The sequence below is a fragment of the Cupressus sempervirens genome, chromosome 1 (assembly GCF_028749045.1).
Source record: "Cupressus sempervirens isolate cs-2001-9-10 chromosome 1, ASM2874904v1, whole genome shotgun sequence".
NCBI classification, from domain to species: domain Eukaryota; kingdom Viridiplantae; phylum Streptophyta; class Pinopsida; order Cupressales; family Cupressaceae; genus Cupressus; species Cupressus sempervirens.
The window spans coordinates 487649068-487662851 of record NC_143118.1 but is presented as its reverse complement, the minus strand read 5'-3'; positions in this window follow the sequence as shown (position 1 = coordinate 487662851).

The window sequence follows — 13784 nt, the reverse complement described above, 5'->3', positions numbered from 1 at the left end:
ATGACAAAAGATCTTAAATATCTATTTATAAAGAGAGCTAGTTAGAAGAAAAGGTTATAATGTGCAAAAACCTAAGGAAGACAAGGTGTCTAAGGTATTTGCTTCATTCAGTGATCGAACAGAAAAGGTTACTATTGGAAAGCAAAGCAGGAAGGCTTAAGAGTATGAATGCTTGAAGGGTGAACAAACTATCAGAGCTAAAGTGTGTGAAAGCAAAGTAGAATGGAGGACTTAAACAAAGATCTGTAATCTACAAGTGAGTTGTAATTTGTTATCAGATCAAGCCTTACTATTTCTTTCTAATCATTGTATTAGTCTAGGGTAAATGCTTTGGATTAAGGTTGAACTAACAATCATTTGTAAATCCTTTAACCAGGTGACATTCCAAGTGAATGGTCTAAAGTCCTCTAACAAGGCTCAGTCCTAATAGGGTGATTAAAATCCTCTAACTAGGTCATATTTAACAGTGTGTATTGTAACCTATAATAGAGTTGGCCTTTTCACAGGGCATCACTTTAGAAGAATGAGAATTAGTAGCATGTTACTGGTGGTTTTTCCCAAATTGGGTTTCCACATAAAATCCATGTGTCAAATGTGTTATTGAATCTGTTATGTTTCATGTTTACATTTCTGCAAAGTTATTTTGACCTAGGACAGTAACCTACAAAGTTTAAGTGTTGTGTGATCTAATGGATGCATGGATGAAAATGTTTTATGGATATGGGTTCATTGAGCTATGAAAATTTTACTTGTAAATATGGACCTTGGATAATCGATTCACCCCCCCAATTATTCTAAATAATTCAAATAATTGATATTAGAGTCATTGTCTTAAGAGGACTAGTTTGAAGGTACTAGAAGCAAAAGATTGAGATGTCAAAAAGAGACGTACCCAAGCTTAACAAGGAGAAATTCCCTGCATGGCAAATTCTGATGAAGCTACACCTAGGAGGTCTTGGAGATCATGCACAATCTACCATTATCGCTAAGCATGTCAATCCTGTTGGAGTCCTAATTGCTGAATATCTGAAAAAGAAGAAAGAACACAATCAAGCAATGTTGGAGATTGCCTCTACCCTAAGTTATTCTGAGTTCGATGACATCAAGGGTTGTGATTCTACAAAGGAGATATGGGATGATCTTCACACCATTTATGGAGGAGACACAAATTTTTTGAGAGCTAAATCTAAAACTCTTAGACGTAAGTTTGATGACATGAGGATGCAAGAAGGTGAGAATGTTGCTCAATATTGCTCTAGAATAAAAGATGGTACTAATGTTATAAGAGGAGCTATTGGTATTATTGATGATGATATTGTATTGAAAAAAGTATTGAGAACTTTTTTGCCCATCTATGCTATTAGAGTTTCTTCCATACAAGAACTGAGATATATACTAGGTTCTAATATGACTCTTAAAGGTCTGGTAGGTAGGCTTACTACCTTTGAGCTCTCTAATTTTGATAATTTCAAACTTGACAATGTTGAATCTTCTTTCAAAGCTAAACTATCAATGAAGGAGCCTAAGGAGAAGAAGAAAAAGGTCAAATATGTTTCTAGTGATAGTGACACAAATGACCAAGATGTAGAACAACTTGAGGCACTGCTAACAAGGAGATTTCGCAAAGGTGAAGGAAAATTTAAAGGTAAGTTACATGTCATGTGTTTTAATTGCAATGAGGTTGGTCATATTGCTGCTACATGTCCAGAGAAGAAGAACTATAGTAGTGGAGACAAATACAAAAGTAAAAGAGACGAGGATAGAAAAGATTGCAAAGACAAAGGCAAGAAGTCTTGCTACATTGCAGAAGAGGAAACTAGAGATGGATTTGATGATTATGATGGTGAAGTGGTGTATATTGCAATGAAATATGATTCTAATGAAGATGAGACAACTGCACTAGTGTCTTATGTAAACAAGAGTGACAAATGGATCATTGACAGTGGATGTTCACATCACATGACTAGAGATAAAAGTAAGTTTATTACCCTAAATTATTGTGATGGAAATAGTGTAAGGTTTGGTAATGATGCACCCTATCTAATAAAAGGAAAAGGATCTATCGAACTCATAGAAAAGATTTTGTGTGATAATGCTTATTATGTTGAAGGACTTAACTATATTTTGTTGAGTGTGTCACAACTGAATAGTTCAAGTTGCAAGGTTGAGTTTGGGAACAAGATAACTAAGATATATGATACTAATGGGAAACTAATTGGGAAAGGTGATCAAGCTAGATGTAATATATTTTATCTTGATATGAATAATGTTACTTGTCTTGTTGTAGAATTTGATGATGTGTGGTCATGGAATAAGAGGTTATGTCATGTTAGCTTTGATAACTTAGTGAGTATCAGAAACATGAAAAGAGTAAGAGATTTTCCTAAATTGAAGAAACCCAACAATATAATTTGCAAACAATGTCAGTTAGGCAAGATGAAAAACTCTAGTTTTAAGAGTAAGGCTCACACCTCTAAAGGAATTCTGGAGATCGGTCATACTAACTTGTGTGGACCATTTGAAGTGTAAAGCTACAAGGGTGACATGTACATTATGCTATTTGTTAATGATTATTCTAGGATGATGCTAGTTATGTTTCTAAAACATAAATCTGACGCTTTTCAAATATTTAAGTAGTACTTAGCAAGAGTTGAAAAAGAAACAGGTAACAACCTAAAATGTCTGAGATCTGACAAAGGTGGAGAATTTATATCAAATGAGTTTGATATGTTCTATAATGATAGTGGAATCAAAAGACAAACATATGCACCTAGGACCCCTCCACAAAATAGAATTGTTAAAAGGAGGAACAAATCTATAATGGATTATGCTAGGACACTCATGATGGAGAAGAATGTTGCTTTGAAATACTGGAGAGAGGTTGTAAGTATAGTTGTCTATACCTTGAACCATGTGCAAGTAAAAAAAGGTACTCATTCAAAACCTTTTGAATTATGGTATGGATACTCACCCAATATAAAATATTTTAAGGTATTTGGAAGCAAGTGCTACATTCTTAAATATTTCAGGAATGGTAAATTAGATGGTAAAAGTGAAGAAGGTATATTCCTTGGCTATTCCATAAGAAGTAAAGCTTATAAGTGTTTAAATACTAACACTAACAAAGTTATGGCAAGTGCACATGTGAAGTTTGATGAATATACAAAGGTACATAAGGCTGAACCTATAAAGGAACCATAGGAATACAAATATTTTGTATTATTTTATGAAGGTATGTCTACTGACAAAGATGTTGTAAATCAAGTTGTAAATCAATAGAAAGTTTCAGCAATCGAGTCACATACAATGAATGTCGAGTTGCATTCAAGAACCAAGCTGTAGTCAAGTGCTGAATTGTAGACTGAAGCTGAGGCACATTCTAATTTTGAAATCAGCGTACATAAAAGAGATGTTGAATTACCTAATAGAAAAGTACATAGTGATTCAGAAGTTGATAGACCCAATGAAGAAAGTAGAGCAGAGCCAAGATTGTCAAAGTATGTCAAGAGACATCATCCTGTTGAACAAATTATTGGAGACAAAGATGTTAGACCAATGACAAGAAATAGGTTGATAAGTGATACATGTCTGTTGAGCATGCATGAGCCTAAGACAATGAAAGATGCCTTAGACATGTGGACTGGAGTAAAGCCATGAAGGAAGAGATTGAACAGATTGAGAAGAACAAGACATGGACTCTAGTTCCCAGACCAGAGGATAAGAATGTGATTAGAACCAAGTGGATTTATAGAAACAAATTAGATGAGAATGGTGAAGTCATAGGGAATAAGGCAAGATTAGTTTGCAAGGGGTATGCACAAGAATAAGGAATAGACTATGGAGAAATATTTACCCCTATTGCAAGATTGGAAGGAGTAAGAATTGTGCTTGCTTACTCTGCATACAAAGGTTTCAAAGTTTATCAAATGGATGTGAAATTTGCATTTCTGAATGACATATTAGAAGAAGAGGTCTATATAGAACAACAAGAAGGATTTGTTGATGCTAACAACAAGAACATGGTATATAGACTACACAAAACTTTATATGGTTTAAAGCAATCACCAAGAGCATGTTATGAAAGGCTTCACAATTATCTTGTGAAAATTAGATTTGAGAGGACTGGTGATAACAACAATCTGTACTTGAAGACAAGAAAAAGGCAAAGGCATTTTACTAGCTAACTTTTTTGTTGATGATATTATATTTGGAGGTCAAAATGGATTATGTAAGGCATTTGCAAATGAAATGAAGAAGGAATTTGAGATGTCTATGTTTGGAGAGATCAAGTTCTTTGTTAGTTTGCAAATATATTAGATGAAATATGGTATATACATCACTCAGTCTAATATATGTGAAAGAAATATTGAAAACTTTTGGATTAGAAGATTCAAAACCAATTAACACACCTATGGTGACATGATACAAGTTGTCAAAGAATGATGATTCAATTGATGTGAATCAAACATTGTATAGGTCTATGATTGGCAAATTGCAATATGTAATGCATAATGGACCTGATATTGCATTACCTGTTGGAATAGTTACAAGATTCTCAGCTAATCCTAAGGAGAATCATTTGATGGTTGTAAAGAGAATTATGAAATATCTAAAAGGAACATAAAACTATGGTCTATACTACAAGAAAAATGAAAAATTTGAGTCGAGAGCCTACACTGATGTTGATTGGGCTGGAAACATTGATGACAAAAAGAGCACTAGTGGAGGAGCATTTTTCTTAGGAAAGAGGTTGATCACCTGGACTAGCAAGAAATAAATTGCATATCTCAATCTACTGTTGAAGCTGAATATGTGGTTGTTGCAGTAAATTGTACAAACATTGTATGGATCAAACAACTACTCAAAGGTATGAAGGAAGAAATCACTAAACCAATGGTACTTTATTGTGATAATACAAGTATTATAAATATATCAAAGAACCCTACGATGCACACAAAGACTAAGCACATTGCATTCAAGTATCATTACTTGAGAGAGTTAGTTCAAGACAAAGAAGTGAGGATGAAATATGTGAATACAAAAGAGCAAATAGCTTATATCTTCACAAAATCTTTACGTAAGGATGCTCATGAGTATCTAAGAGGTAAACTAGGGGTGATACCCCTATCCAAAGCTACGTAAGAAGCATGAGTAGTGCCCTGCATCAACCATGTTGAATGTTGTATCTTACAACTTGATGTGGTGGATCTTACTTTAGGAGTTGCCTAAAGTAATCGAAGAGCTGGAACAATAGATTAGTCACAAGTAAGGTGACAGAGGGAGCAACTAAAATTTTAAATTTTTGCATGTTGAGATGACAAGTCTTTGGCATTGTTGTCAACTAGGGAGATATATGAATAGGGAGAAATAGTTAATATCTACTCAGAGGGAGATAATGTGACTGATGTCTACAAAAGAGGGGAGAAATGACTGAAAGAAATACATCTACCTAATAAGAAGGAGAAAGTACTAAGGGAGTCATAAGGAAGAGTTGATTGCCTGTTGATCATAACAAAATTTTGTGGCCTATATAGAATATGAAAGTTGTTGATAGAGGGAGAGATTTCAATACAAGGCATTATTTTCTTTTTAGTACTGTTGTTGGTATTGGTTTTTCATCAATGCCAAAGAGGAGGATTGTTGAGAAAATATTGATACAAGTATGAGAATGTGTTTCAATCATTGTTTTGTCACTTATATCAAATATGCTACTTGTTGGTAAGACAACTACTTAGTTGATTTGAGTACTATTGTTTGTTTGATTGATGAAGAGGTTTTCATCAAATGTGATAACAAGAGCACCTAAAAGAAATGTTATGGTATGAAAAAGGAGTATAAAGATTAGTTAAGACTGTGATGATATAGTGTATTAATTATCTACTTAAGGCTGCAAAGGTTGGATGCATTGATTAAATCTAGAAGAACAAGTAAGAAGAAATGTGTCTACAAAGCTTGATCGAGTGCACAGTAGGTATCGAGCAAAGTTAGTGCAAGCCAAGTAGAAAATTAGTTGGAGTCAAGCAAATTGAAAATTCAATGTATGCCAAGTGAACTTAGTGTAAGCTGAGTAAAGTTTAGTTGATGTCGAGCATCAGTAAACTTTAGTGTTTGTCGAGTTAACTAGTTGAAGATGAGTGGAAGAACAATATAGAATTTGAGTGACAACATATTGATGTCAAGTGCCAATATTCATGTTAAGTCATAGATTTGACATTTTCTTAAATTGTGTGAAGTATGTGAAAGATAACTGTGATGTGTTGTTAGCACAGAATTCAAGGTAAATCATTTTGAGGTGAATTCAATGGAGCTTGAAGAAGTTTCTAGAGGAACCAAATGGAAAAGTGAGCAGATTCATTGTATCCTACCTAATCCTACCTAACCCTAAAATGGACGATTGAGGTTAAACAACAAAAGATCTTAAATCTATATTTATAGAGTGAGTTTGTCAAAAGCAAATGTTTTCATGTGCAAGAACCTAAGGAAGACAAGGTGTCTAGGGTATTTGCCTCATTTAGTGATCAAATAGAAGATATTGATATTGACAAGCAAAGCACAAAGGATTAAGAGTATGAATGCTTGAAGGGTGAATAAGCTATCAAAGTTGAAGTGTGTGAAAGTCAAGCAGAATGGAGGACTAAAACAAACATCTATAATCTACAAGTGAGTTGTAATTTTTTATCAGATCAAGACTTACTATTACTTTCTAATCATTGTATCAGTCTAGGGTAAATCCTTTGGATTAAGGTTGACCTAACAATCATTTGTAAATCCTTTAACCGAGTGACATTCGAAGTGAATGATCTAGAGTCTTCTAACAAGGCTCACTCCTAATAGGGTGATTGAAATCTTCTAACCAAGTCACATTTAACAATGTGTATTGTAACCTTTAACAGGGTTGTCCTTTCATAGGGCATCACTTCAAAAGAGTGAGAATTCATAGCATGTTATTGGTGGTTTTTCCCAAATTGGGTTTCCACATAAAATCCATGTGTTAAATGTGTTATTGAATCTATTACGTTTCATGTTTACATTTCTGCAAAGTTATTTTGACCTAGGACAATAACCTACAAAGTTTAAGTGTTGTATGATCTAATGGATGCATGCATGAAAATGTTTTATGGATATGGGTTCCCTAAGCTGTGAAAAGTTTTATTTGTACAAATGGACCTTGAATAACTGATTCACCCCGACCACACCCCCCCCCACCCCCCCCCCCCCCCCCCTCCCCCCCCCAAAGTTATTCTAAAGAATTCCAACAATCTCCCTTTGACAACAAACTCTTCTCTTTAACATCTAACTCTAAATTTTTGAATTTTGATATGACAATTTCTCTCTCTTTATTGATACAGAAATTTCTCTCATGTGAACAAACTCTCTCTCTCTCTCTCTCTCTCTCTCTCTCTCTCTCTCTCTCTCTTTGACATCTCATGCCAAAGAAAATAATCAATGTATTTTCCATGTACCTTATGTATTGATTCATATGCAATCTACTCTGTCAATACCACATCAACTTGTCTTATCTTTAAAGTTCTTGATTGATGCATCACTAAAATCTGATTAGTGAGCTTCACACAGAGGAATGACCCCTAGCTTACCTCTTAGATATAAAAAATGCATCCTTAGGAAATGGCTTGGTGAATATATCTACAATCTATTATTTTGTATTCACATATTCTAATCTCACCTCCTTGCCTTGCACCAATTATCTCAAAAAATGATATTTTATTGCAATGTGCTTGGTCTTGGTATGCATTACTGGATTCTTGGACATGTTGATTGCATTGGTGTTATCACAAAAGATAACCATTGGATCCTTGATCTCCTCCTTCATACCTAACAACAATTGTTTGAACGACACGATGTTGGAACAATTGACTGCTATTGCAACATATTTTGCTTCTATTGTAAACTGAGATATACAATTCCGCTTCTTACTTGTCCAAGATACTAACCTCTTTCCAAGAAAGAGTGCTCCACCACTACTGCTCTTTTTGTGATCAACACTTCCTACCCAATCAACATTAGTGAATGCTTTCAATTCAAAGTTGCCTCCTTTCTTATACCACAAACCATAATCTTCAGTACCTTTCAAACATCTCATGATTCTTTTTTTTGTCATCATATGATTTTATTTAGGATTAGTAGAGAGTCTAGCCACCATACCAACTGCTAATGCAATATCAGGTCTTGTGTGTACTACATACTGAATTTTTCCAATCATTGATATGTATGTAGTCTAGTCTACCTCCTTGAAATCATCATTTTTGGAAATCTTATGTCTAGTAGACCTATTAGGTGTTCCAATTGTTCTAGAATCCTCCATTCCAAATTTCTTCAATATATCCTTGATGTATTTTGATTGAGTAATATAGATACCATCTTTCATCTATTGAATTTGCAAGCCAACAAAGAATTTAATCTCTCCAAACATTGACATTTCAAATTCTTTACCTATCTCCACAAAAAAAATATTTGCACAAGTCATCATTTCTAGTAAAAAATGTATCAGCCACAAAGATTTATGCCAATACTATCTTCTTATCTAGTCCTTCTTTGATGTATAGGTTATTGTTATTAGTAGTCCTTTGAAAACCAATCTTTATGAGATAATAATGTAATATTTCATAGTAGGTTCTAAGGGCCTATTTGAGACCATACAAGGCTATATGTAATCTACAAACCATGTCCCTTTTGCTAGGATCAATGAAACCTTTTGGTTGCTCAATGTAGACTTCCTCTTCTAAGATTTCATTCAAATATGTTGATTTCACATCCATCTAATATACTTTGAATCCTTTGTGTGTTGTATATGCAAGTAGTGTTCTAACACCTTCTAGTCTAGCAACAAGAGAAAAAGTCTCTCCATAATCAATACATTCTTCTTAAGCATAACCCTTGCATACTAACCTTGCCTCCTTTCTTGAAACTTCTCTATTCTCATTCAACTTGTTTCTGAATACCCATTTTGTGCCAATTACATTCTTGTCCTTGGGTCTAGGAACAAGAGTCCAAGTTTTATTCCTTTCAATATGATCAATCTCTTCATTTATTGCCTCAATCCAGCTTTCATTTTCTAATAAATCTTTAATAGTTCTAGGTTCAAACTCAATAAGAAAACATGCACCTTTTAATTTGTTCCTTGTCATTGTGCCTTCTGGTTGATCTCCAATGATTTTCTCAAGTGCATGATGCCTTTTGACATATCCAACAAGTCTAGGCTCCTTCTTTCTGAATTCACTAGATTGACCATGATCTTCTAAATCATGCTTGGATCCCATTATCTATGACTCAGGTCCATTAGATGATTCGATTTGCACTATCTGAAACTCGGGTCCTTATCTGTGACTCAGGTTTCACTGACTGCAATTTAGGTTGAACTAGGAATTTTGGGGACTCAGGTTATGAAGACTGTTGATTTGATTGAACTTTAGGTAAGGTATCAGGTTCATAGTAAACAAAGTTTATGTAGTTTTCAGGTTCTTTTCTGCTTTGTCCTTCACATTCTTCTACAAACTCATCAATCTTTACATGTGCACTTTCTACAACTTTATGAGTAGATAGATTCAAACATTTGCATGCTTTGCTCTTATTGGAGTACCCTATGAATATGACTTCGTCACTTTTTACATCAAAATTTTCTTTTCTTGACTCCTTTAGGATATAATATTTGCTTCCCAATACTTTGAAATTGCACACATTAGATTTATAGCCATACCATAATTCATAAGGAGTTTGATCTAAGTCCTTCTTCAACTGAAATCGGTTCAAGGTATAAACTGCAATGTTGATTGCTTCCTTCCAGTATTTGATAGTAACATTCTTCTCTATCATCAATGTCCTTACACAATCCATGATTAATCTATTTCTTTTCTCCAACTATGTCATTCTACTGAGGTGTACTAGACACGGAAACCTATCTTTTATTTCCTCTTTCATTGAATTCATTTGAGATGAATTCACTTCCTCTATTTGACCTTAGACACTTTAGTTTCTTTCATGTTTCTTTCTCAACTCTAGCTAGATACCATTTGAACTTTTGAAAAGCTTTTGGTTTATCCTTTAAATATATAGCTGTCATCATCCTAGAACAATCACCAACAAATAAAATAAAGTACTTATTTTCAAAGTAGCTTTGTATGCCAATAGGTCCACGAAGGTCTGTATGAAGAAGCTCCAAGAATTCTTTAGAAGGATAATTCTCTCTTTTGAAACTTGTCTTTCCCATCTTTCTAATTTGACAATTTTTGCACATGCCCATATTAGATTTCTTTAGGCTTGGATTGCCTCTAACCATTTTATTCTTGCTTATGTTGACTAGGTTATCAAAATTCACACGACACAACCTTTTATGCCATAACTGACTTTCTTCTACTTGAGCTATGAAACATGAATTTTCAGTTAGATCTAGGTAGAATATATTACCTCTTGTTTGATTGCCAGTCCTAGCCAAATTTCCTTTTCCATCCAGTAGCTTAGCTTTCCTATTCATGAATTATACCTTGAATCCAATATTCAATTGTACCACACAGAGTAAATTATGTTTCAGTCCTTCAACCCAATAAGCATTGCCACATCTGAGATAATTGGTTACTGCAATACAACCTTTTCCCTTCACATAACAAGGTTCATTATTTCCAAATCTAACACTTCCACCATCACAGTGTTCGAAGTGCTCAAATTTAGATTTATCGCTAGTCATGTGGTGAGAACAACCACTATCAATAATCCATGTATCATTCTTATTAACATGAGAAATGAGGACCATCTTATCATTCTCATCATTTGATTCATCCTTAACAACAATGTAAACCATTTCATCTTCTTCAGTACTATCAAAATCTTTAGCCATGTAACAAGATTTCTTACCTTTATCCTTGTAACAAGATTTTTTACCTTTAACCTTGTAGTCTTTGTAACTTTTGAAATCTTTCTTGCCCTTGTACTTGTCAAGCTTCTTTTCTTCTTTGCCTTATTTGTTTGGATGCCTTGTAGCAATGTGACCAACTTCTTCACAAGAAAAGCATATCAAAGGAATTTTGCCTTTGGAAAATCTTCTTGCAAGCAATGCTTCTATAACTTCAAGATCATCATCAAAACCATCTTCATCTTCACTGCCATACTTCTTGCTTTTAGATTTTTCAGCTTTCTTCTTGAGAGATAGCTTGGCTTGAAATGCAGACTCAAGGTTACTAGAGTTAGGAATATAATTATCAAAGTTATCCAACTCAAAGGCTGTCAACCTTCCCACTAGTGCATCCAAAGTTATATCATTCTAAGGATCACGTATCATTTCTTGAATAGTTGACACTCTGATTCCATAAACAAGTAGAAGAGTTATGAGACCCTTTTTGACCACCGTTAAATCATCAATTTTCCCACTCGAGGCTTTGATTGCACCCACACTAGCTTTGATTCTTTCACTATATTGTGCAATGTTCTAATCTTCTTTCATCTTCATTTGATCGAATTGACCTCTAAATTTTTTGCCTTAGCTCTCTTCACATTGTCATCACCTCCATAAATATCTTTCAGTTTGTTCCACATTTCATGAACAATACCACAGTCTTTGACTTGATCAAATTCAACATAATTGGGAATCGAAGCAATGTCAATCATCATTATGTTACAGTTCTTCATTTCCACAATCTGATCAATAATCAAAGTTCTAGTAGGAGCCACATATTTGTTCTCCAGATATTTTAGACCTATATCACCAACGGTTTCCAAATGTAGCTTCATGAGTTCATGCCATGCTTGGAAGTTATCTCTATTCAGCTTAGGAATCTCCTTTTTGTAAGCCATCTTGATCTTTAGCTTAGGTCCTTGAAACCTTCTCTGTAAGCACCAAACACTCTGATAACAATTGTTGGAAATATAAGAGGAGTAACTGAGAGGGGAGGGGTGAATTAGTTACCACAAAAACAAATCCGGGATCCCTTAAGATGTTAGTACAATACAAATCCAAACTTTGCTGAAGACTGAAATGTTGTTGTAACCTGGTTAACACAGGAACGCTCAATTAACACTAAGAATTACTTCTTAAGATGTTTAGTGTGTTTAACCTTTAATAGGGTTGGCTCCTAACAGAGTTCACATTATTTTCTTTATGATTTTGCAATTAAGTTAATTAAGGTGGCATTTCTAGATTGAAGTGTCTAAAGACCTCTAACAAGGCCACTCCTAATAGGGTGAATTAAATCCTTTAATAGGGTCACACCTAACAATGTGTTTTGTAACCTTTAATAGGGTTAGCTCCTGACAGGGCTAAAGATGCAATATATATTGATCCCCCCTATTATTAATTGAATTGTGGTATTTTGAGACCTTATAAAGATGCAATATAGATTGATCCCCCCTTTCCTAATATGAGTTCAAAGCTTTATCTATTTGTTTAAAGTGCTTGTTACTTACTCTTTCACTAATAGCTACTACAAGGTTGAAAATGAAAGAAATTTCAATTAAAAAGGGGAAAAAACAATCTAGCACGTGATAAATTTCATGGGAAGCTTCTAATTTATAATTGTAGCTTAAAACTTCTAATGTTTTTAATGTTCTTCAATTTATCATATTTTTTCCTTAGATAAGTAATTGCTCACTACTACTATTTAAAACAATGCTTAAGTTAATCTTTTCATAGATGAAATTGTCTTTTATTTTATTTAAAGGTATGTTTCAAAATTGAACAAGAACAAATGTATTCTATCGATTTATGGTGTTCTATTATTTGATTTGAAAACTTTTTTTTGTTTCCACACACTATCAACTTAACTTGGAATGACGAATGATCAATTTGTACTCCTATCTACACTAGGAAATGGTTCTATTTTATGTCATTTCTCCATGTTTGAAGAAAATGATGATTTTGATTTGTTGATGACACTATTTCCCACTTTGATTTGTCTTGTGGTTCAATTTAATTTATTTTAGTGGAAGCTTTAAAGATAATTTGGAAAATTACATTTGATAATTTTTGTTGTTGGAAGAAAGATTCATGCTCATTTAGTTTATTATTTCAATTAGTTAATTATAACAACCATTTATAAGGTGATATATTAAGCTTTACAAATAATCTGACCAAAGTTAGGGTTATAATTAAGGTTCAATTAGGGTCATGGCTCAATTACAATAATGGTTGTCATCACAATAATGTGATAATACAAGTACTTTGTTCTTTTTAAAGATAAACTACATATTTGAAATGTAGGTATTTTGTTATTCTTGTTAAAGATCTCATCCATATTTGAAATGCAAATACCTTTACTCTTCTTGTTATCTATCACACATGTTTGAAATGCAAGTGCTTTATGGAATAAGTTGTAGTGGTAGATCAAGATGCAAAGCCATTTTCAATATTGGAGTAATTAGACACAACAATAGAGTGAGCAAGGGCATAAGCTTATCTAAGATACCTTGTTGTTTGATATCCTCTTGTGACACCTCCTCCAATTCTATATCCACTAGTGATAGCATTAGTGACAAAGATAGAAACATCATAGACAATAATGTAGAAAATGATCAATAATCCCATATCTAATAGATCAAACACATACAAATTAGAAAACACAATTATCATTTTCTATTAGATGACTATAACTTTTATTGCTATGAAATGTACAAACATACGAGCTCAATATTTTTGTTTATCAACAATTAATAGTAGGGGCCATAAAACAATAGGGGCCATGTTACATATATAATCAAACAATAATAGAATAAGACTCACCTGAACGAAGTGAAGATGGAGGCCTTTAGAATAGTAGGTCTATCGACCAAGGCTAGGCCAA